The sequence below is a fragment of the Mobula hypostoma genome, chromosome 26 (genome assembly GCF_963921235.1).
Source record: "Mobula hypostoma chromosome 26, sMobHyp1.1, whole genome shotgun sequence".
Taxonomy (NCBI): Eukaryota; Metazoa; Chordata; class Chondrichthyes; order Myliobatiformes; family Myliobatidae; genus Mobula; species Mobula hypostoma.
In genome coordinates, this window is record NC_086122.1 from 29,583,053 (window position 1) to 29,606,054 (window position 23,002).

The following is a 23,002-nucleotide window of genomic DNA, read 5'->3' on the forward strand; positions in this document are numbered from 1 at the left end:
GACTGGCCTTAATACTACCCTTATTCAATACGACCTACAATTTCAAAAGACGTTGTGACCTACATTTTGCTGGTCCACTAGTGGTAGCTGATAACTCGCTCTTTCTACAACATTCTTACAGCGTCTGTGTTTATATGAAGAGGGTTAAAGAGGGAAAATGGGAATTTGCTGTGCGTAGATTTTGCTCCTTTATTTGCTATGAGTGGAATTGTCACAGAGATCGCGTGTGAATCGGGTTTATTGTTCATTATAAAGATGGAGAAAAAATTAGAACATGTAAAACCAGATTTAACACTGGGGCAGTTGATCAACTGAATAATCTTTTGGGCTGAGAACATTTCATTACAAGTGAGGACACTCATTTCCGTAAATTATATTGCAGATAAACAGTATTTAAAAATAAAAACAACTATTCTTTTACTATTTACTATCTTGGACCTTTAATTCTATCTATTTGTCCCATCTTTATTTTTGTTCACCATGGTTTATATGTACTTATCAACACTTTATTTTCCCTCTGAGTTGCATCTAAGCTGATTGTATGAATATTAATTTCCCCTTCTGGGAAGAAACCCCGCCCCCCGCCTTCAATTTCCCACTCTGGCCTCTTAGCTCTTCTCACTTGCTGTCACCTCCCCCGGTGCCCCTCCTCCTTCCCCTTCTTCTGCGGTCCACTCAGGTTCCTTCCTGTTCAGCCCTTTTTCTTTTCTACCCACCTGGCTTCAACTATCACCTTTAAGCCATCCTCCTCTCCCCACCCCCACCTCCTTTTTTATTCTGATGCTTTCCCCCTTCCTTTCCAGTCCTGGAAAAAGGATCTCAGCCCGAAACGAGGTGCTGCCTGACCTGCTGAGTTTCTCCAGCATTTTGTGTGTGTTGCTCTGGATTTCCAGCAGAATTTCATGAGTTTTATTATATGTACTTTGCTATTCTGCTTAGCATTATCCGTACTTATGGACTACATATCAGAGAAGATTCTGCATTCTAGTTGAAGAGCCTTTGTACTGACTGTCCTGATCTCAGATTCCAGCAGCTCAAAGTTGAGTTTATGGCCATGTGCGTGATTGCAATGAACAATTTATTTGGCGAGTTACTGGACGCCTTCAGTAACACATCTGCAAACATGTTCTGGGAATCTGTTTGTTGGGTGAACACCAAGGGCAGCCCATTAATTGCACACAGCGGATTATGGGCCAATGTTTTGTACTTCAAGATACAATATCAAACAGTTTAAACTTTTTTTAAACTTACAGTAACACCACCAGTACATTTTACTGATTGAGCTGCATACACAAAATGCTGGAGGAACTCAGCAGGCCAGTCAGCATCTGTGGGGAAAAAAAAGTACAGTCGAGGTTTCGGGCCAAAACCCTCTGGCAGGGCTGGAAATAGATGAGGAATCTCCAAACTGTGCTGAAGAAAATTTGCAGCAGATTAAAGCTTAATCACAAAAAAAAAGCCTAGTGGATATAATTAATTTGTTAGTACAATCTGATCGGTGACAGGATGTTCATGGATTAGAGGTACAGCTAATAGCTTAGGTTACAAATTGGGCCTAAGGTAGCGGACATAGTTTAGAATGTAGACTGATCAAATCACTGAAGTATCTCCTTTCAGCTGCTTCATTCTTTAATCTTTTCATATTTTAGAACTAAGTCATAGGGATTTTGTCAAATTATCCCAGAATAACGAGGCACAACATCTGATGTTCTAAGTTTATGTTGCATTAATAGAATTAGTATAGCTTTAAATTTGCTGATGGCAGAAAAAATGTCCTACAGCTTTGTGGGTATATTGGAAAGACAGAGCTCTAACTTCAATCTACAACATGATATAGTTATGAGGGGTGATTGATAAGTTTGTGGCCTAACATAGAAAGAGTCAATTTTAGAAAACCTAGCTCATTTATTTTTCAACATAGTCCCCTCCTACATTTACACACTTAGTCCGGCGGTCGTGGAGCATACGGGTCTTGGTCCACGGCAGGGGTGAATGATAAGTTCGTGGCCTGAGGTAGAAGGAGATGAGTTATACAGCTCTCTTTACATGCACATGCAGTTCAACTCTTTGAGTGATTATGCAGAAAGCTTGAAGTTAATAACTCATCAGTTAATAACTGATCAGGGGTGATTGATAAGATTGTGGCCTAAGGTAGAAGGAGACAAGTTATTAACTTCAAACTTTCTGCATAATCACTCAAAGAGTTAAACTGCATGTGCATGTAAAGAGAGCTGTATAACTCATCTCCTTATAGCATCTCTAGGAAGAGGTGCAGTCGACGTCGACTGTACCTCTTCCTAGAGATGCTGCCTGGCCTGCTGCGTTCACCAGCAACTTTTATGTGTGTTGCTTGAAATTCCAGCATCTGCAGATTTCCTCATGTTTGCGTAACTCATCTCCTTCTACCTGAGGCCACGAACTTATTAATCACCCCTGGTATGTTTCTGCCATTTCTGAATAAGGTGTGGTAAGTACTAATCAAAAGCTACAGTGGCTGGAGGATGAAATGGGCTTGGCGGCAAGCGGGTTGCAAGATGGGACCTTAACCTAAAGGATAATTTAACTCATGCTTATTACAAGACAGCATCTTGGCAAAGGAATTATACTAGGAACATCTTCCCACACGTTCATCATGGGGTTGAACTGACAATCAACGTGCTTACTAACATTCATTAAAGAGGATCTTGGACCTATGGCAGACGGCAGTAATCTGTCCTAACAGAGGGCCAACAGGGTTAAAAGCAAACACCATGCTGAGGCCCTCATCATCTCAACTCTGAACTGATACCACAATCTGTGGATTCTCTTTCAAGAACTCTATAAATCATGCTCTCAGTGTTATCTATCAATCTATCTTACTTACTGCCCGTTACACTGCTAGCATTTAGGGCTGCAATGATGGTCTTCCATCTCTGTCATTCACAGCTCTACAAGGAGTCTTCATTGTTGTTTCCAAGACAATTTTATTTTACCAGTCAGGGTTGTTAGCCCTGAGCTAAACCCCTGAACCCGGAGGACTGGAGGACCACTCTTATTCTGGCCTCTACCCTTTGACCTGTTTGGCATGAGTGACCCTACCAAGAGCTAAGAACAGGGCCGACTCTAGCCAACAAAACTCTGAGGGTCAACGAGACACACAAGCCTTCAAACCTGGAGGACCTATCTATCTATCTGTAACTTTTTTTTGTTTTGCGCAGTTTGTCGTTTTTTGAACATTACTTGTTTGTGAGTGTTTACGTGTAGATTTTCATAGTGTTTCTTTACTCTGCTGTGAATGGAAAATGAATCTCAGCATAGTATATGGAGATATAATTGCAATTTGATAATAAATTTACTTTGAACTTTGACCCTCACCACCAAAAATGGTTGCTTACCTTGTGAATTCTCAGGAAGAGTAAGTTCCGCATCATTCAAGCCCAGAAGAGGGGTCACCAGGTGGAAGTCTGATAGCCCATGAGAATGTAGTCACGTTTCTATTACGCTGGGTTGCTGAGGATCAGGATGTGAGCCTTGTCACAGCAGTAAGACAGAGGACAGCAAAGCGATGAAAATGAGCTCTTTCCCTTCTGCTCGTAAAAGACATCCTTTTTCCTGAATACCTCTTCCACCAAGATCCTTATTCCTGTATTTCAGTAGATGTGTGAGCTTATCCTCTGGGCACTGAGGTATCATGCAATGTGGCATTATGAACCAATAACTTTTTTCTGTTTCTTCATTTGCATCTGTGGTCCAGGTGCAGGTTGATGGGGTAGGCAGTTTAAATGGTTCAGCATGGACTAGATGGGCTGAAGGGCCTGTTTCCATGCTGTACTTTTCTATGACTCTGTGACTCTATCTGGGTGTTGCTGGTGTTACGTACCCCGTAACTGGGTTGCCAAACCAGCAGAAATGGACCGCTTAGTTGGAGTCTGGATTACTGGAACTAAGAAAGTTTTATTAAAGAAACAAGTAACACAGTACTCTACTTGTAAGGATATGAATGCAACAGGTTAGCAATGATAAAACACACATGTACACAGAACTAAGATAATAGGAATCAATCAAGCTCTATCACAGTCTAGGGGTAAAATGATCAGTCTCAAGTGACGCAGAGTTCAGTTCAGCTGAGTACAGTTCGCAGTAATTGCTGTTGTGCCGTTGGAGAGAGAGAGAGAACGAGCGAATGCAAATTTCGATTCACAGACCTTTGATGTTCCTCGCAGTTAGCTTTCGGCGCAAGCCCTTTTAATGTCTTCTGAGGTCACCGACTGTGACCCCTCCGTTCCGGATATGATCGTTCTGCCGCGGTGAACCCAGCACCCAGGCAAGGGCGGACACACACACCAGGTTCCCGCCGATCGTACCTTTTCACCCTGTGCGTCTATGGTCGGTTCCCACGACCAGACCTCCAAACTCCACCAACTTGTGGGGGCACACCACACTTCCAGGGTCTCATTATCTCGTGATCTCGTGGTGTGTCTGTCGTGCCTTAGCGAACCTGTTCCTTTTATTCCCCTGCTGGGGTATCGCCTGTCCATCAAACTTCAAACATTTCAGGTTCAAAGCAACCGGTCTGTCGATACTTGGAACTGTGTCTCTTTTCGTTAATCTCTCTCGTCTCTCATTAACATTTTGGACGCTTCTCCCTTTTGTCTCTCTTATCTCTCTCATCAGCATCAATCTTCTGATAACTTGGTTTGTCGTCACACTGGCAAGGCCAGCATCTATTGCGCAACACGAGTTGCCTAGTGGAGTTTGTGATGGGCAGCCTTCTTGACCTGCTGCCATTCTATTGGTGAAGGTTCTCTCATCTTGCTCTTGGCGAGGGAGATCCAGGATTCAGCTCTAGAGGTGATGAGTAAAGAATTGATATATTGAAATTGAAGGGGAAATCTGCAAGTGGTGAGGCTCCCAATGCACTTAATGTCCCTCTTTGTGGTAAACGCTACAGTTTCAGGAGGAGTTGTTAAATGATAATGCTCTAGGTCAAGTAGCTTCCTACCCACATTGTAAACAAAATTCCCCAATTTTTCCAAGTAGGGCAAGCTTTTTATATGGTGAATCATTCACTTACCTAACAGTTGAGGTATTTACAATCAGTGATTTCTCATTGGAAATGTTGTCAAACCCTTCTCTCACGTCACTCTATTTTATTGCTGACACTCTATTCAATAATGATCCTACTCTACTTTTTCTTTCCTCTTTAACTGCAATTTTAGTGCATGCAATGGACTGTTGCCTACTCCAACTCATTTTTATCTCCAGACCTCAACATTATGGAACACCTCAGGACTGAGGAAAGGTCCCAAATGAAATGCCAGCTGTTTCCACTTCCCTCCATAGACATCGCCTGAGCCATTGAGTTCTTCTAGATCGGGGGTTTCCAATCTGAACCCCTTGCATAATGGCACTGCTCCACGGCATAAAAAAGGTGGGGAACCCCTGCTCCAGTTCATTTGAGTGTTGCTCCAAATTTCTGGTGTCTGCACTCTCTTTTGCCCTTAAAGTAAAGCAAAGTTCACTTCAGTGGAAAGTCACAGTGTTTTGCTAAACTGTAGTGATTGGGCTCAAGTCATTTGGTTCAGAACTGAATGGTTGAAGGGAAGTAGCTGTTCTTGATCCTGATGGTGTGGGACTTACGGACTCTGTACCTCCTGCCTGAAGGTAACCGTGAGAAGACGACGTTGGCCCAGATAGCGGAGATCTTTGACGGATATAGCGCCTCCTGTTGGTTTGACCAATGGCGAGGGGGGATGTGCCCGAGATGTACTAGACAGAGTCCTCTAATATCTGCAACTTTTTGTGTTTCTGTGCATTTGAAGGCCTGGAAGATCATTGGGGACACCAGTCACCCCAACCATAAACGGTTTCAACTGCTTCCGTCTGGCAAATGATGCCGCAGTATTAAAGCCAGGACCAACAGGTTATAGGACAGCTTCTTTCTACAAGCCAACAGACTTATACATTCACATGTCTGTACATTGTCAGGGAGTCATTACGCAAAGATTTTTACTCCTTATGTTGTGGGATGGATGTAAGATTTAAATTCAGTTCAGTTCAGATCTTGATGCAACCTGTCAGTGATTACCCAAATAAAGAGACACACAAGATGAAAAGATGAAGCATAGCAAAGACCAATCAGTTTAGCGAAGCTCATGCCTCCAATATTCTTATCAGACAGTTTAACAGTTAGCAGCTGCACAGTCATGTCACCCAGCATGTAAGTAAGGATTTGGTGTGTTTTCTCTGGCAGCTGCGTTCGGTTGCAATGGGTAGAATTATTATGAACTCACTGTTGGAAGTGCAGGGATTTCAAATCACTGGAAAGGTCTGGGTTGAGTAATTTCATATTCGGACCTCTCCCACTGTCAATTCCATGTTTCTTATCCACCCAACCCAACACCTCAACAGTGCTGTGCAGTGCATGGGCACATGTAAAAACAATTCTGTAAAGCGAAGATGCTTTCAAAAATAATGAAATGAAAAGTTTCTAAATATCAAAAATTGACTATAAATACCAGCAAACTGTAAAAAAACTAAATCAGGTGAATATTTGGTGATCGTTAAAAATGTATGATTTCTCTTAGGCACACCATTGTGCAGTTTTAAAATAAGTTTGGTGGGTTGTTCCAAGCATCTTTGAGAACTTGCCACAGTTCTTCTGCAGACTTTGGCTGTTTGGCTTGCTTCTGTCTCCCTATATAATCTCAGACAGCCTTGATGATAATCAAGGCTCTGTCTGAAACCATATTTGAAAAATCAGGGGTGCCTAAGACTTTTGCACAGTTCTGCAGGATGAGGTCCTGCATTGCTCCCACGCTGCCCAGCAGTTGTACGTCACTAACGTCAGATGTATGAAGCTAATCCTTCCTCAAGTTTTATTTAAAATGAATTTTATTAGTTTACAGTGAATGCCCGTGTTCTTATATTCATCATCATCATTATGTGCCATGTCGTATGATGTGGGCAATTATGTTCCCGTGACCAGGATTGTTCTTGTGTATTTTTCTATCGAAGTAGTTTGCCATTGCCTCCTTCTGGGCAGTGTCTTTACAAGACATGTGACCCCAGCCATCAGAGATTGTCTGCTTGGCGTCAGTGGTCGCATAACTAGGACTTGTGATATGCACCAGCTGCTCATACGACCATCCACCACCTGCGCCCATGGCTTCATGCGACCCTGATTGGGGGGGAGGGAATCATTGAGCACATCTACATGAAATGTTCCCGTTGAAAAGCAGCATCCATCATCAGAGATCCCCACCACCCAGGCCATGCTGTTTTCTCGCTGCTGCCAATAGGCAGAAGGTAGGAGAGCCTCAGGACTTATACCACCAGTTCAAGAACAGTTACTACCCCTGAACCTTCAGACTCTTGAAAATCAGGGGGTAAACAACATTCATTTAAGGAGTCTTTTATCCTGTTATTTCATGGTCTTTGTTTATTGTTCTTTATTTATTATCTGCATTTTCGTAGTTTGTTTACAGTTTACAGATCCTGTTACAGTTATTGCTCTATAGATTTTCTAAGTATGCCCTCAGAAAAAGAATCTCAGGGTTTTATGTGGTGACTTGTATGTACTCTGATAATAAATTTTACTTTGAACTTTGATCAGCACCTTGCATGGTGGCGTGCAGGCTAGCAGAGAGAAGAAGCATCTTACACCTCCTCTGGTAAAGTTGTATCTTCACCCCACCACCCTTATAATATTACATATGCATTTTCCATAGGAAATCTAAACGTGGAATATTAGGAATCATGGATTTAGTTGACAAGAAAGAAGCGATTTGCAGAAGGCACTGTATAAAAAGTTGAATCATTTATTTATTGACAGACTGTACTGATAGGCCCTTCCAGCCCTTCGTGCCGCATTGCCTAGCAACCCCCGATTTAACTCTAGCCTAATCATGGGAGAATTTACAATGACTAATTAACCTATCAATCGGTATGTCTTTGGGCTGTGAGCACCCGGAGGAAGCCCACGTGGTCAGGGGGAGAACATACGCACTCCTTACAGGCAGTGGCGGGAATTGAACTGGGGTCACCGGTACTGTAAAGCTTCGCGCTAACCGCTGCAGCACCAGGCCACCCTGTTGAATTTGGTGTTTAAGAACAACAACCAAGAGTGCAGCAACACTGCTGTATCTATAGGGACTGAATCCAACTTCGGTGCAATATTGTGGAATTCCGTTCCTGGTTTTCAAGTCACCCCTGTGTGAACTGTGAACACGTTAATACGCAGTGGAAATCATATGGGATGCCGCAGGCATGGAATTGGCTCACACATTCCACCTTTTTGGTGTTTGCACAGGGAAGACAGAAAGCTCATTCATTACAGTCTCACAGCTCGGTAGTGGAGAGTTTTATGTGAGCAGTGAGTGCGTCTGTTGCCTCAAATGCTTCCACATAATAAACACAGCAGGTTTTCCTCCGTGACCATGGTCGACACAGTAAATTTCAGACCATATCTTCAAATCTTTGCTTCATTCTGATTCTGGTCTATTCTAGCAATCTTCTTTTAGGATGTGGAATATGTAGGTGGTCAAATTCAGTTTTTTAAAAAAAGTGCTTTAAGGTTTTCGATATTTTCAATTTATTGCTTCATTTTTTTTAGCAATGCAATGCAGAGCAGGTTCTTCTGGCCCTTCGAGCCTTGCCGCCCCAGTGAACCCGATTAACCCTAACCTAACCATGGGACAATCTACAATGATCAATTAGCCCACCCGCTACGTCTTAGGACTGAAGGAAGAAACCACACGGGGAATGCCCACACATTTCATGGGAAGACCGCACAAAGACTCCTTACAGAACGGCGCCAGAATTGCACTCTGAACTCCGGAATGCCCAAGCTGTAATAACATGGCCGTGCTAACCACAACGCTACTGTGGTGCCCCCTTCAAACACTTCTTTCTCCCCTTGTGAAAGAAGGTGAATCCAAAGGGCAGATTGTAAGTGGAAAAATATAGCAACAAAAATATATGAACTGAGCAAAAGTGGGGCTGCCGGTCGGCTGAATGGCATCTTTTTCTTTTAATCCAGCCTGTCAAAGGTGCTGACAAATGTTGGAGTGGACTCGCTGGCATTTCCTATTCCTCAGCTGCTCCCAAGTCACATTTTTTTTTCTCCACAGGAGGTGAGGCAGCGGTTGGTGGCTGGTACTTGCTTTTTATTGTCAAGTGTGCTGAGGGATAACTTTGCCTTGCATGCCGCCCATACAGATCATTTCATCGATGTAGCACGAAGGGAAGAGCAACGACGGAAGGCAGAATAATAAGTTGCATTTTTCGAGGTTGTGCAGTATAGTACAGACAGACAATAAGGTGCAAGGTCATACCAAGGTAGATTGTGAAATCAAGAGTTCATTTTATTGTACCAGCAAAAGTTTAATAGTCTTATAGCAGTGGGATAAAAGCTGTCCTTGAGCCTGGTGGTATGAACTTATAGACTTTTGTATCTCCTACTCAATGGCTGGCATTGGGGAGAAGAGAGAAGGTTCGGGGAGTGTGGGGTTGCAGATAATGCTGGCTGCTCTACTGGGGCTGCAAGATGCGTAGGCAGGGTTAATGGAGGGGAGGCTGGCTTCCATAATGTGCTGAGCTGTGTCCACAGCACTCTGCGTGTCTCTTGGGAAGAGCAGGTGCTGTGCCAAGCCATGATGCAGATAAGAATGTGCATTGATAAAAGTTGGTAAAGGTCAAAGAGGACGTGCCAAGTAGCTTTAGCTTCCAGGGGCACTAGAAATGCTGGTGTACTTTCTTATCCGTGGCATCTATGTGGTTGGACAGGCCATTCATGATGCTTTTGTCTCTCTTGACTTCAACACTGTTGATGTACACCAAGCCCTTCCTCAAGTCAATGGCCAACGCTTTTGTTTTGATGACATTCAGGGAGAGTTTGTTACCATGACACTATGCCACTAGCCTCTCTATCACCTTCCTCTACTTGAACTCATCATTATTTGAGATCTGGACTGTTACTGTGGTATTATCTTCATACTTGTAGATGGAGCTAGACAGGAATCTGGTCATGCCGTCATGAGCGTATTTCAGACATTTGATCCAAATGAACAAATAGGTGACACAGCTGTTAACAGTGCCAGTGGGTTACCTTACATCAAAGTAGTTTTCAACCAAAGAGTGAGTTATTTAATTTCTGAGGATTAGTAGCCTTTACTTCATTAATAGATTGTAAAGGCAGAAACAAATATTATGCACTACCCACAATAATTGTTTTGTAGGGAATATTTTGCCGTGGATTAATAACAAGGTGGAACAAAACATAGGGTCACTAGAAATGTGCAGAAATGTCATAGGAATCTTACATTTAGAGTAAAATAAGAGCTAACAATCATGATTCTACGAAGGTGTCCAACAAATACCTTTCGCATCCTTTGAGTGCTTGCAATTGGTAGGATGTGCAAATATGTGATGATTTTATTTCATGGCGTGAAAGGTTTAACTCCTCTTGTTTCAGCTTTGTTTCACTAATACCTTTTCCATTGAATTGTTGGGAATTTTTGTTCTTTCCAAACCGTGAACAATCTTCCTTCAAAAGTAAATATAGGCCCTGCCTCTCTCCTTGTGCCTTTTCTGCACCTGCATCTATTTGCTTTGTTCTATCCTTCACTCCCTTTGGTCTTCAGTTTCGCAGTTGCTGTGCTTTGAAATTTCTACCCTAAATCTCATCATCATCACGCCTTTTTCCTCCTAAAACCCAAATTTAACACTTAAGCTATTGATAATCCTTTTTATATTTCCTGCATTGACAAGGCATTAATTTACTGATAGCACTTGTAAGTGACAGCATTTTCCATGCCGAAAAGCACTAAATTCAAACAATAATTTTTAGCAGTGCTGACACTTCAGGTTAAACACTTCGGAAATTTTCTGATATGTTAACAGTGAATAGTGGGGATAATTTTTCAGTTACACTTTATAGTTCTGATTACTTTGGGAAGTTATCTATAATATAGACACCCTATATGCTGATGGACCATCAGAGGAAAAGTGATGATACACTTCAGGAGACAAATCTGCTATCTAAGTACCAGATGCTCCACTAACTATTATTTTTTGGTAATGTTATCAAATAGTGTTCTGTAATAGAAATTGCCATTAGAGTGGGTGTCTTTCTATCACTTTCCACAATGGCAGTTTGATAGCTTAGTATATGACAACTTCAAAATATTATTTATTACCTTATTCATAACATATATTTTGGTATGCTTTTATATTTATTGTGATGAAGGTATCACTGATCTGGAATGGTAAACGCAGCAGGCCAGGCACTTTGATGTGTGTTGCTTGAATTTCCAGCATCTGCAGAATTCCTGTTGTTACTGATCTGGAATGGAAGTGTTTCTGCTTGTTATCTAGTTCCAACACGGATGAATCCCAAGGCATTTACTGCAGGAAACAGCAGAGTAAAGCTTCCGACAAAGGAAGTCTTCGGTACTAACGTACAAGCATGGAAACATATGAATTAGAAGCAAAAGTAGGCTGCTTGCTTGCTTTGACTTTAACCTCACCTTGACATTCTTGCTTATTCCCTCTCTTGCTCATCAAAAAATAATCTAATTCTTCTTTAAAAGTATTCAAGGACTGTTTTCACCACCATTTGAAGGTAACAGTCGCAAAGGCTCATGAGTCTCTGCAAGAGAGAAAATCATTTTCTTTCTTATTGGTTGTTCCTTTATTTTTAAACAGTGGCAACCATCTCTTCCCGACTCACGCATTTATGCTCCCTCTTCCACCCTCTCACACACATACACCATTGCCCTGCTGTACATATTTGTACTTATTTGTCTAAGAGGAAAATGCTTCTCTAATTCCATCCTGTCAGTATCCCTCAGGATTTTAAATCTTTCCATCAGGTTTCCCTTCACTTTTCTAAACTACAGTGGGTACAAGCCTAGGAATCCCAGTCTTCCCTCATTAGAAAAACAATCCATTCCAAGTCTGAGGCTTATAAACCTTCTCAGAGTTGAATCCAGTCCATTAACTTCCTATCTTAAATAACAAGCTAAATTCTCTGTGCAGCCACACCAGATGTGGACACCACATTTTCCATGTAATGCCAGTGGGCAAAAATCTTTTGATTTTGGAGATTTTCAGATTTGGGGTACTCAACTTGTAGTAGGTCTTCTTCAAACTTGCTGATTGAAGTCCTGATGAGGGATCTCAGCCTAAAACGCCGAATGTTATTCATTTCTATTGATGCTGCCTGACCTGCCGTGCTCCTCCAGCATTTTGTGAGCTTTAATCTTATTCCAATGCCGTATGTCACTCCACTCATGATGCCATGTTTTGATTAAGTTACACAGTACAATGTGTTTGTATTTTACTCTTTTTGTGTTTTACAGAAGTTATAAAAGCTATCAACATTGTAGACTTCTGGTGTTAGATTTTCATCAGTGATGATCTTGGCAAACACATCAATGAATTTCTGTGCTGCTTCATGATCTGCAGATGCTTTATCTTTAAAAGTTTTAAAACTTTATAAATTTACTGCAGTGTCTCTTATATTTCTGCAACCACCCTGCTGAATATTCATGATTACCTTTAATTTTCAATTTATCGTGATAGATCTTTGCTTGTTACGTGATCAGCATACTGTTAAGCGGCATATGCTCACTCTGATGCTGTGGAATCCACTCTTCCAATACACGATCAAAATCTTCATTTTCGCTTTATACTGTGTTTTTTCTCTTTTTCATTAACTCCTGTACATTTGATGTGTGAGGGCTCTTCTCAGAATGGTCTGTGGTGTGCTGAGATCTGCACATCGCCTGGGAACCTTCCCAGAGCCCTGTGGAATTCTCCATTTTCCATGTAATGCCAGTGGGCAAAAATCTTTTGATTTTGGAGATTTTCAGATTTGGGGTACTCAACTTGTAGTAGGTCTTCTTCAAACTTGCTGATTGAAGTCCTGATGAGGGATCTCAGCCTAAAACGCCGAATGTTATTCATTTCTATTGATGCTGCCTGACCTGCCGTGCTCCTCCAGCATTTTGTGAGCTTTAATCTTATTCCTCTCATCTTAAATCTACAGTAACCCCTCAAGTATTTTGCTCTGAGGGAAGGACTGTCACTATCTGCCATAGCAACACATTTAAGACAAGTAAGACAACTGCATTGCTCCAAAGAGCGTTATATGAGGTCATTCTTACCCCCAGCCAGGAGGCTCTGTAATGAGTCAACCTATAACCGGGGGAAGTGATCTTGTAATCTTTGACTTGTAAATCTTGTACATGTTATTTTTAAGGTGACTTATTTTTATTCTTTCTTACTTGTTTTCTAATATTTATATATCTGTGCACTTGTAATGTTACTGTGACACTGTAATTTTGAGATCAATAAAGTATCTATCTATCTTATACTTAAACAAATATACTCTAATAAATGATTTTACATGCTTCTCTCAGCTTGGCCTTCAGCTTGCAAAGCTCCAGAGCTCCTTATGACTAATAGACCCGAACCCAGACAACATCCTATTAAACCTCCTCTGCATTCTCTCCAAAGTCACCCCATTCTTTCTGTAATGCAGAGACCATGCAATACTCCAAATGTGGCCCGAGACAATATTTTATCCAGCTACAATGTGACTTTCCTACCTTTACAATCAACGTCCAGACCAGTGAAGACAATATGCCAATCCCTTCTTTACCGTTCTGTCTAGTTGTGTTTAAACTTCCAGTGAGCTAAGGACTTGCACCCCAAGATCCCTCTGTACACCAGTTTCCATTACTACTTGCTGTGCCTGTATCCCGGCTTTATGTGAGTCTACATCTCAGCTTTGTAGTCACTTACAATTTAAATAATACCTTTTAAGTTATTTTTCTTGCCAAAATGAGCAATTTTCCAGTTCTCCATGTAATACTCCATTTGCCAGATCTCTGCCCATTTGCTTACTCTGTCCATATTTCTTGGCAGCATCCTCATGTCTCTACAGTACTCACTTCCCATTCTTTATCTCATCATCAAATTTAACGATTCTGCCTTGTGAAAACCATTTATACAATCAGCAGAACATTGAGGTCCCAGCACCAATCCCTGTGACACTTCACACACCAGTGACTTATTAATGCCTACTCTCTGTTTCATATCGGCCAGCCAATTTTTGGTTTTTGATCCAATACACAGCATCATCCACCATGAACGTTTATTTTCTACTGGGATATTACCAATTGCCTCCTGGAAACCACTGGTTCCTCTTAATTCTCAGCACACTTTGGTCCTTCAAAGAACCTGAATAAATTAGTAAAACATGATATCACCGTCATCCTTGTTATGTGCCGTATTGTATGACGTAGGCGATCATGATCTTTTGACCATGATTGTTCCTGGCAAATTTTTCTACAGAAGTGGTTTGCCATTGCCTTCTTCTGGGCAGTGTGTTTACAGGACAAGTGACCCCAGCCATTATCAATAGTCTGCCTGGCGTCAGTGATCGCATAACCAGGATTTGTGATCTGCACCAGCTGCTCATACGACCACCCACCACCTGCTCACATGGCTTCATGTGACTCTGATCGGGGGGGGGGGCTAAGCAGGTGCTACACCTTGCCCAAGGGTGACCTGCGGGATAGCGGAGGGAGGGAGTGCCTTACACTTCTTTTGGTAGAGACGTGTCTCTACCCTGCCACCCAAAAAAAACATGATACGCCTTTCGCAGAACCATGTTGCCTCTCCCTGATCATCTATAATTCATCTGTCCTCTGCTTAGTACACTTAATAATAGTTTCTAAAATCTCCCATGATAAAGCAACTGGTCTGTAATTCCCAACTGTCTGTCTCCATCTTCTTTTGAATAAAGAAGTTATATCCACTATTCCAATCTAAGGAAACTGTTGTTTTTGAAGGTTAAAATTCATCAATCTATCAACTATTCTGTTAGCCAATTGCTATAACACCTATATTTTCAAATTTGCAATTATCATCCTGTTCCAAATTATAGTCATTTTTTAAATCCGGAATTAAATAGCAACAAGACTGTTTTACCAAGTTCATTTTTCTGCCAGTAGTATAGGTCATAAAGATTATGGTGTGATACCTGTGATTAATTAATAAATCAAAACACGAAGCAAAGGCTGCATTTGTGAACGTGGCTAAGATATCATCAGAATTATTTACTTCTGAATGTTTAATGCAAGATCAGTACTTGTGTTAAGTTTCAGAACATGGTACAGAAGTGCACTGTATACGAACAAGTTTAAATTTAGAACTTCAGCACAGGAAAACATTTTGTATGATGAAGTTTGATGTTGAAAATTAGGAACATAAGAACTTAATGAGTAAATATATTAAAGGTGTCAATCTTCTCATAAATTTTAGTTGCACGAATTTAGTATTTGTTTTGGCTTTTGAGTTGTGAACGATTGAAAGCTGAGATAGGAACAGATTTATGGGTCACAAAATTACAAATCCTTCCAAGCTAATTGTATCTCTTCAATGTGGTGTATTTGTACATTGGAATTAGCTTCTTATCATGTGGCACTGTCATTCTGCAAATACTTATGGTGCAATTGGTAGGGCAGCTGCTCAAAATCCAAACCAAACTGGTAAAACAGAAAATAGAAGATCATATACAGTTTTATAAAGTCAACAGCTGCTGTAGGCTGTGTGCCGAGAAGCTGAAACACAATCTCAGAGTCATAGCAATCATAAGTTGCTCTTGGTTGACTTTAACCACAGCTGGGAGCAATTTTTAGGTGACAATATGTTTGATTTTTGAGGAAAACAACAGCTTTACCTCCATTTTTTTGACAGCTCAAAGCAAGTTTATTATCAAAGTACATAAATGTCACTATATACAACCCTGAGATTCATTTTTTTGTGGGCATACTCAGAAAATCCAAGAGCCATAATGAAAAAACGTACCCAACAGGACCGACAAACGACCAACGTGCAAAAGACAACAAACTTCAAATACAAAAGAAAAAAAAGAAATAATAATAATAAATAAATGATCAATAAATATTGAGAACTTGAGATAAAGCGTCTTTCAAAGTGAGTCCATGGGTTGTGGAAACAGTTCAGTCACGGGGCAAGTGAAGTTATCTCCACTGGTTCAGGAGCCTGATGGTTGAAGGGTAATAACTGTTCTTGAACCTGGTGGTGTGAGTCCTGAGGCTTCCTGATGGCAGCAGCAAACAGAGAGCATGATCTGGGTGGTGATGGTTCTGTGGTAAACCATGTATATAGGTTGTAACTGGGTTACCTGTCTGGACATGCTTGGACATGCCCCTCTGCTGACTGCTCCTGTGGCTCCTCCCACAGACCCCTGAATAAAGGCGATTGTGTCACTGCTCCTCCCTCAGTCCAGGACAGATATTCAGCATGGACGTGGGTCCATTTTGCTGCTAATAAAAGCCTTTCAGTATTTACTCTACTTCCAGTCTTTTGGAGTAATTGATAGTGCATCAGGTTCCTCATGATGGATACTGCTTTCCTGCGACAGCGTTCTGTGTAGATGTGCTCAGTGGTCGGGAGAGCTTTACCCGTGATGGGCTCCTTGCCTCCTCTTGTGCAAAAAGATTTTAGAAATATACCTAGTCAAACTTGCAATAATGAAGCCAGAATAGAAACAGAAGCTATAAAAAGACACTCAGATAGTCAAGCAATGCCAGCGGGAAGAGAAACAGAGTTAATGGTTTAGCTTGAAGATCCTTTGTTGGAACTGGTATAGGAGCATGCTTTCCTCTCACTGCTGCCATCAGGGAGGAAGTACAGATGCCATAGGTCCCATACCCCCAGGTTTAGGAACTTTTGTTACCTGTCAACCATCAGGGTGCTGACCTGGTGTGGACATCTTCACTCACCACAACACTGAACTGACGATTGATCACAACCCATGAACTCACTGTCGATGATTCTACAACTCATGTTCTCAATTTTATTTATTTATTTAGTATTACTTGTTTCTTTTAGAATTTCACAATTTGTCAGTCTTTCTCTGTGTGTAGTATTTCATTGATGTAATTGCATTTCTTTGTTCTGCTGTGATGTCTGCAAGACCATGAATCTGAGAGTAGTATTTGGTGACATGTACATACTTTGATAATAAACTTACTTTGAAATTTTGAACTTCAACCTGAAACATCAACTCCTGTTTTTCTTTTCAAATATGTTTATTGACTTTTCTAGCAGTTTCTGTTTTCATTTCAGCCCCCATAGTAATTTTTTAATCATGAAACCAAACTACATTTGACTGGGATAAATAGAAGAGAAGATTTTGTGTGTAGATGAATTCACAGACAAATTCCTGTATCATTAAGTATGCGCAATGGAAGGTTTGTAGCCCTGGGGAAGACATGACTGGCCAAGAATGCAGATTCTTTCTAGTCTCTGGGACTGAACAGCGAGAATTGTTGGCCAAGTTTGGCTGGATTGCCGATGTTTTGTGTTGAAACATTGCATCAGGACCTGAAACAATTCCCTTCCTCTCACAGATGGTGCCCACCCCACTGAGTTGCTCCATCTTGTCGGCCAGAGTCCAGCTCTTGTTGCTTCTTGTGGCTCTCTTGACTGGACTGCCATTGTCCGTCTTCCCTCCCCCAGTATTTTCTGCATTCAATACAGCTCATTTAGGATTTTAATAATTTGGTTTTAAACAGATAACCGGTGAGTTCATTCAAAGAACTGTTTTGCATCCGGTTGCTCGTAACGTTTACAAGAGCCAAATTTTTCCAGGTTTTAGCATTAGTACTTGAAAATCCTCAGGGTGGTCTGGAGTTGGGAGTTCAACTCTGGCAACCTTCTGTGGGGAGCCTCGGTATGTCTTTCCCACAGAATGCGTGGGGTTTCCCCAGGCGCTCCAGTTTCCACAGTCTACAGATATATTGGGTAGGTTAACTGGTTGTTGTAAATTGTCCGGTAGGGTAAAATCATGGTTGTGGGATTGTTGGCTGGAAGGGCTGGAAGGACCTACTCTACAGTGTACTTCTAAATAAATAAGAAAGAACTAAAATGGAAAAGGTTTTAAATACTTTTCCCTATTGATCTTTGGTTTATTACACGGCTAATCAGGAGGGTGGCATGGTAGTATAAAGGTCAGCACAACGCTTTGCAGTAACAGCGAACCAGGTCCAATTCCTGCCACTGTGTGCAAGGAGTTTGTACATTCTCCCCATGACTGCATAGGCTTGTTTCCTCAGGGGTGCTCCAGTTTCTGCCCACAGTCCCAAGACGTACTGGTTGGTAGGTTAACTGGTCGTTGTAAGTTGTCGCGTGATTAGGCTAGGGTTAAATTGGGGGATTGCTGGGCTGTGCAGCTCGAATGGCCAGAAGGCCCTATTCCGTGTTATATTCCAATAAATAAATCAATACAAGGTTAATATTGGGAGAAAATATGATGGATCTGTAGTATCTCCAATCTTAATTCAGGAAGGTACTCCCTGATATCCAGACAATGATACTTCAGGTAAATAATTCTTTGGTTTGGGCCAAATATAAACCTTAAGTGTTATTTATTGATACATCTCATGCGGATGTATTTCTACTGCAATTTTAAGCCATTATCAGATTTTAGTATTTGCAATTTGTGTAGATTTTTACTGCTGTTCATTTATTATTTTCTTCTCATTTGCATCTCCAACGGGGATTGGTTCTTATTTTCTTAAAAGCAGTTTCAATGATAATTAGTAGCAATGATAAAGTAACAAATTGTAACCCTATGATTTTACAAAAGATTTTTAATTTGTCCTCCACATGTCCATATGCCATTTCCAATGGTTATGTGATCTATATTCTGTCTGTGGCTGTCTCAATTTACAAATGGGTCCTTTATCATTCAGAGCAAAACTAAGGAGTTTGCACGCAGTTCACTATTGTTTTGCTCCTCCTCGATTCTGTACGCTCTGAATAAGTTGATTAGTACTCAGTGTGCAAATGGGAATTAACTTTTGAACTCTGAGATTTTGGTACTCCTATTTGTCAGCTTAATTTTAAACAGTACTTTATGAATGCCTCACATTCATTCTTTTTCAAGACCCCAAGGTCTTTACCTTTCTGCGCTGATTTTTGCTACATTTGCACCCAGATCCCATCTGATGTGTGAACTTGGTCTATGTTGGGTGGCAGAGTGGAGATATGTCTCTACCAAAGGAGGTGTAAGGTGCTCCCTCCCTCCGCTAGCCTGCTGGCCACCCTTGGGCAAGGTGTAGCACCTGCTTATCAGCATCATGTGAAGCTATGGGAGAAGGCGGCGGATGGTTATATGAGCAGCGGATGCATATCACATCTTGGTTATGTGGCCACTGAAGCCAGGCTGACAATCTCTGAAGAGTGTTCATAATGGCTGGGGACACCCATTTTGTAAAGACACTATCCAGAAGAAGGCAAACCACTTCCGTACAAATATCTGCCAAGAACAATCATGGTCACCATGGCTGCCTATGGCATATAGTGATAATGATGACTATCCATGGATCCATGTGTTTGCAAGGTCTATCCAAGGCTTCACTTCGAGCCGTTTCCAGAGGCACAAGAAGAGAGGGCATCATAACTTTACCAATGAGGTTGACTCAGAGTATGGGCCAGGTATGGAGATCTGGAACTGAGGTTCGACCTGTGGGCCAGTTGTGTGACCTGAAACAAGGCCTGGCATTCTTGTGTATTTCAACCTGTCTATACAATCAGAAATTCACTGATGTGCAAGTTACTTCGTCTATGGAGGGTTATTGCCAGCAACTTTTGATCGTGATATGTGGAAGCCTGCACTCCAATCCTTTGAAAGTAGAAAGAATTTAGGGTTTTGGAACTTTATGGATTTATTGCTCAAAATAATTTAGAAAGTAGGTAGCTCAGGTGGTTGATGGTTGGATTGAGTTGTTCTCCGATCTTGGTAATCCAATTGCCAACGTTTTGTCACCAATAAGGAGATATCTTGAGCGTGCGGTTAATTGTGGTGTGTCCCCCGAAAGCTTGGCCTGTTTATACTTATCAATCCGCTGATTGGTCATCAACTGTGATGTGGGGAGGAAATCTCATTGCTGATTGGTTCAGTGGCATACTTCATCGTCGTGGTCTGGAGTTTTGCCCGCATTGGGTTATAAATAGGATTGAGGTCCACATCTCTGCTTACAGAATTGTTCACGGAAAACTGCGCTTCTAGGAATTCTCTCGCGTTTGCTTGTGCCACAACTTTCACTGGAGCCCAGTCGAATATGTGCCCCTCTTGACCTTCATAGGTAGAGGCTAGGGAGAGTAAGGGCTTCACAGCCAGTTGATGTTAATGGATCCTTGTGGATAGGTTTCTCCCAGTCTGGCCAATGTAATATTTGCTGCAGTCCCTGGCATTGGATTTTGTAGACCACATTGGTCTTGTCCAATAGCTTGGTTCATTCTTTTGGTCTGCAAAGTACTCTCCTCAACATTGCTACTAGCTTATTGCGTGACCAAAATTACTGCTCATCAGGTCTGGGTTTGCCACTCGAATGTACTTTAGCATTTTGTAATGCTGCTCCTTTCTGTAAACTTCAAATAGAGTACCTACTTGTGTTCCATGCTAAATTGGTTTCATTTGCTACCAGTGACAATTACAGGCTTTTTATTTAGCTGATGTAGTAGGGCCTCGTGAACTTCATCAAATTATGTTTGTTTCCCAAACTGTGGGCAAATTTTCTTTGTATCTAAGAAAGCCAATATCCTTTCTCCTGGGTCAAAATGTCTGAAACTAGAAGGTATTCATTTAAGGAGAGAAGGGGGAAAAATCCAAAGGAGATGTGTGGAGCAGCTTCTTCACACAGAGAGTTGTGGGTACTTGGAATGCACTGTCAGGGGTGGTAGTGGAGACAACTGAGGCTTTTGAGAGGCTCCAGAGTGGGTACATGACTATGCAGACAATGCAGGGATATGAACCAAGTGTGGGCAGAAGGAATTAGGTGTTATTTGCTTGATTCCTTCAGCACATCATGGACTGGAAGGCCTCTTCCTGAAGGGAGTTTTGCACAAAACAAAGATAGAGAAACTGCTAGGTTTTTTTCAGAGTGCTTCCTCTTTCTCACCCTCAACAGAGTGAATGTTAATTTTTATTTTTTTTAGTTTTATTGAGATGCAGCACGAAGTAGGCCCTTTGCTCCGCGCCACCCGCAATCCCCCAATTTAATCCTGGAACACTTTACAATGGCCACTCAACCTACCAATCGGTACATCTTTGGACTGGGGGGAGCACCTGGAGGAAACCCACGCGGTCACAGGGAGAACGTGCAAACTCCTTACTAGTAGCGGCAGGAATTGAACCCGGATTGCCGATAGTGTAAAGCATTGTTCTAACCACTATGCTAGCATAGATTTTGCCCTCAGATGTGGCAGACAACATCCTGCCATTTATATGGCTGTTGTTGAATTTACCGGTTTTAAATAAATGATACGACTTCTGTCTTTATTCAGTCCCCAAACTTTCTCAACTCATTTTTTTACTTTGACCTTTTATATTGTCAATACTACTCCAGAATTATTATTCAGGAGTATTATCAGTAAGTAATAAAGCCTACGTTTTGTTGTTATTTTAATATTTATACAGTAAATTGTCTTGATATCTGGCTGTTAGTAAGTTGTTTTGATTTTTTAAATGATTTTTGAATAACACATATGCCAAGGTTCTTAGGAAGGCAAACTCATTTTCAAAGACTCACTTTCAACAGTGTAGATATTTTGTAATTAATCCCATCAAGGATTAATCACAAAACAATGTTATAATACACATGTTAAATGTAATTAGTCATTTTTTTTCCCCTCACACAGAGTTAACAACAAACCTTTGGCCATTAATTTCCTGCTCTCTGAAACTGGTATGAAACAACAGAAGATTCATTGTCAGAGTTTAAATTCACATACACATCTTAAATAACCAAAATCAAATTCTGTGCCAATGTGTCAAATTAGATTTAGAAAATTGGAAACAGGGCATTGACTAAAGTCCTTAACATGTCCAGAGTTCCAAATCATTACATTTTATTTTCATTTTCAGTTGCATATCAGTATCTATCTCTTTGGTTAATACATCTGTTCTTTCTAACAAGCTGTTGTTTATCCAACTTTCTATTGATACCTGCGATCTCAGGTTCCAGTATTATCCAAAACTCTGCTGATCTTAGGTAGAGAATTCTAAAGGCTCACTTCTCCCTAGGTTAACAGATTTCTCCTCAGTTCTCCAGTTAGGGGTAATGTCATTCCTGAATCTACTATTAAGAATTTTGAATACTTCAATGCAATTGAAAACAAATGAAAATGATAGCATAGTGGTTAGCACAGCACTTTATAGTACAGGCGCCCTAGGTTCAATTTCCATCGCTGTCCTGTTCTCCCCATGACTGCGTGGGTTTCCTCCGGGTGCTCTGGTTTCCTCCGACAGTCCAAAGACGTACCGATTGGTACCGGTATGTTAACTGGGTCATTGTAAATTGTCCTGTGATTAGCCAAGGGTGAAATCAGAGGTTGCTGGTGGCTCAGCTTGAAAGGCCTGTACCGTGCTAGATTTCAGTAAGTAAAAAAAGATTAAAAAGTCACCTCTGAATCTTTTAAACTCTAGAGAGTAAAGGCTAAGCCTGCTTCATCTTTCCTCACATGACATCACAAGAATCAGCCTTAAGAAGCTTTGCTACACTCTTTATCTTGAGTATATCCTTCCTTAGATGGGCAGACCAGATCTGTACACCATACTCCAAATTCGGTCTTGGAACAACCCTGTATAATTGCCAGAAGTTATTGTTTCTCTTGTTACAAATCCTCCTGTAAGGAAAGGTCCTGGCCCAAAACGTTGACTGTTTGTTCATTTCCATGGATGCTGAGTTTAATGTATCTTGTTTTGGCCATACATACACAGCGCTCTGGTTAAATATCTCTGATGGGTGGATGAGAGACCCCAGTGATTCTCTCATCAGTCCTCTCTATCCTTTATGTGGATCTGTGGTCAGATGTCTTACATTTCCTGTACTAGATAGTAGCTGATCAGGACACTCTTGATGGTTCTCCTGTAAAAATTAGCTAGAATAGCAGGCTGGGAGGTGGGTGGGGGGCAGGG

At 41.3% G+C, this 23,002-nt stretch overlaps 1 protein-coding gene across 1 annotated transcript in view; it reads left to right on the forward strand.

Annotated features, from left to right (window-relative positions):
* The window catches only part of LOC134338273 (chloride intracellular channel protein 4), a 148,793-nt gene that overhangs the window by 68,003 nt on the left and 57,788 nt on the right, over positions 1-23,002 (forward strand). The gene's annotated exons all lie outside the window — the stretch shown is intronic.